The sequence below is a fragment of the Littorina saxatilis genome, linkage group LG7, assembly GCF_037325665.1.
Source record: "Littorina saxatilis isolate snail1 linkage group LG7, US_GU_Lsax_2.0, whole genome shotgun sequence".
NCBI lineage: Eukaryota > Metazoa > Mollusca > Gastropoda > Littorinimorpha > Littorinidae > Littorina > Littorina saxatilis.
In genome coordinates, this window is record NC_090251.1 from 26,068,757 (window position 1) to 26,071,256 (window position 2,500).

Genomic DNA, 2,500 nt, shown 5'->3' on the forward strand with positions numbered 1-2,500 from the left:
ACAGGACATTTTTTTCCACCGTACACTCGTTCATTAAACGTTCAGGCCGCTTTGGGTAAATCAGAATAAATGCTCAACAAGCCTGACAACAACTTTAACTTCTGCACATCTCCTACCCATCCCTCTTCTTTTATTCATCTTCTTTCCCTCCTTCCTTCCTTTACTGTCTTTCTTTATCATCATTATGCAACGTTCATTACGTTATTAATAGATTTGGTTTATTGAGACAAATTCTTCAGCCGTTGTCATGCAGGAACACCACTATAAGCTTCTAGCTTGTTGCTGTTTCTGTGAACTTTGTATACATGTCATGATTGTAACCTTTGTTAAAATAAACTTATGTTTAAACCAAATAGGTTAAGTAATGACTACTTTTGCATGCTTCGCGGAGACGAGCGTGATCCGTCTCGGTCCTCGGGTATGGCTAGCAGCGATTTTCTAAATGGAGTCTCGGTGATGACTTTTGTTTAGTGTTGATCTTTTCAGTTTAAGCTGACAGATTGACTAAATGATTATATATCGCTGCACGCGACTTGTTACTTTTGCTGGTCATGCCCATAACTCCAAAAGCACACAGAGAAAAAATGACAGACACCAGTCATAAACTTCTGGGACAAAAAGGTCACATCATGTACTGTCACCATGTGAAATTGTGTGATGCTCAGTTTCATTCCATTGACAAATCTAAGAGCATGACCCGACTCGTTTACACAAGGGAGAAAGTCTTGTGCATTTAACTGACTAATAGACGATACTTTATTACAACTGGTAATGTAGACGAGCGCAAACCCACTCTACCGATACTGAGGCAAGTTGACAATAACAGGTGAGGGACAAAAACATGTCGATCCAGGAAGTGTAAAGACTAGCAAAGGCTGCGTGTATGCATAGAAAGAAAGACACCGTGTCAAAGCGAATTCACTTGAACGTCGACTGAATACATGAATACTGTTACTGGTTGATCTTGCCAGAAGGTAAGGCGACACATGAATTCCACAGACCATTTTTGCGTTCACTGCACGCCGAGAGAAGATTTGGCCTATAAACATTGCTAAAGGTACTTTAGATTCGTTTGCTGTGCAGTCGAGAATGCTGTGTTCTTGCACATTTACGATTATATCATGTGGTTGCTTTGTTCAATTGTTTTCGTAACGTGTTTGGAACGTCCTCTGACGGTTTCAAGAGTTAAATACTGTGTAAGTCTTGTATTTGTAAGTCCTTTATTCTACATGACCAAGATCGTGTTTTGTAAAAGTCTGCGACTGTCAAGGCCTACTAAAATGTCCTATATTGGCATGTTTATGATATAACGAATGGCGTTGCACTACTTATCCAACGCTCTTTACAACGCACTGTTACGCCCCATTTTGTCGCATCGGCCCATTTTGACGCATTGCGACAAAATGGGCCACCCTCATGCTCCATTGTATCGCACATTGTCCATATGGGCCGCGAGTGTAGATATTTTTATGTTTAGCTCAGGAAGGCCAGTCCCGTTTTCTTACTCGCATCAGCATAAAAAAACTGGTTCCTGTGTGTGAGTGGGTATGTGTATCCTTGTGTGTGTATACATTTTCGAGTGTCTCCCCATCTGTCTGTCCGATCGTCCGTCTATTTCAAACTTGTTCACACGATAGTTAGATGTTAAGAGATTTTCTGAAGGGCTTAATGGGGACATGTTTCTGTCTGTCTGTCTGTCTGTCTGTCTGTCTGTCTGCATGTCTGTCTGTCTGTCTTTTTGTCTGTCTGTCTGTCTGTCTGTCTGTCTGCATGTCTGTCTGTCTGTCTTTTTGTCTGCCTATCTGTCAGAGTTACCATATTTCCATCACAAAGTTTGTGAGATATTGGATAGATGTGGGTGAAATGTCTGGCGACATTACCTACAATTTTGAGTGTCTCTCCATCTGTCTGTCCGATCGTCCGTCTACATCAAACTTGTTCACATGATTTTTGGATGTTACCAGTTTTACAGAAATGGTTAATGGGGACATGTATCTGTCTGTCTGTCTGTCTGTATGTCTGTCTTTCTCTCTGTCAGAGTTACCATATTTCCATCACGAAGGTTGTGAGATATTTGATAGATTGGCTGAAGGGAGGACTCTCTGACTGACTAACTGACTGACTGACTGACTGACTAACGGACGGACAGAAGGATGGAAATGTTTGCATACACCATGTCTATAACCAACGGGCTTGTTCAGCAAGTACGACAAATTGGGGTATGAGAGTAGACCCATTTTGTCGTAATGCGACAAAATGGGCCGATGCGATCAAAGGGGGCAAGAGGGTGGCCCATTTGTCGTTTGCGACAAAATGGGCCGAAAAAATCGACCCATTTTGTCATAATTTGTCAAAATGGGCCGATGCGACAAAATGGGGCGTAACAACGCACACACATAGCAGACTAATACGAAACCTTTTTGATTTTACAAAGTCAAATCTAGAAGCTAACATATGCCCTAACATGTACCGATATTGTCAGGGGCAAAAAAGAAGATTG

General features: G+C 41.7%; 1 protein-coding gene across 2 annotated transcripts in view; it reads left to right on the forward strand.

Annotated features, from left to right (window-relative positions):
* Positions 1-805: 805 nt before the first annotated feature.
* Positions 806-2,500, forward strand: part of LOC138971029 (uncharacterized) — a 417,720-nt gene continuing 416,025 nt past the window's right edge. The window contains exon 1 of one of the 2 annotated variants that reach the window (XM_070343632.1): positions 806-974. The gene's annotated coding sequence lies outside the window, so the exon portion shown is untranslated. Of the gene's footprint in view, positions 1,058-2,500 lie in introns of both variants that reach the window. The other variant, XM_070343631.1, reaches the window with a different exon arrangement.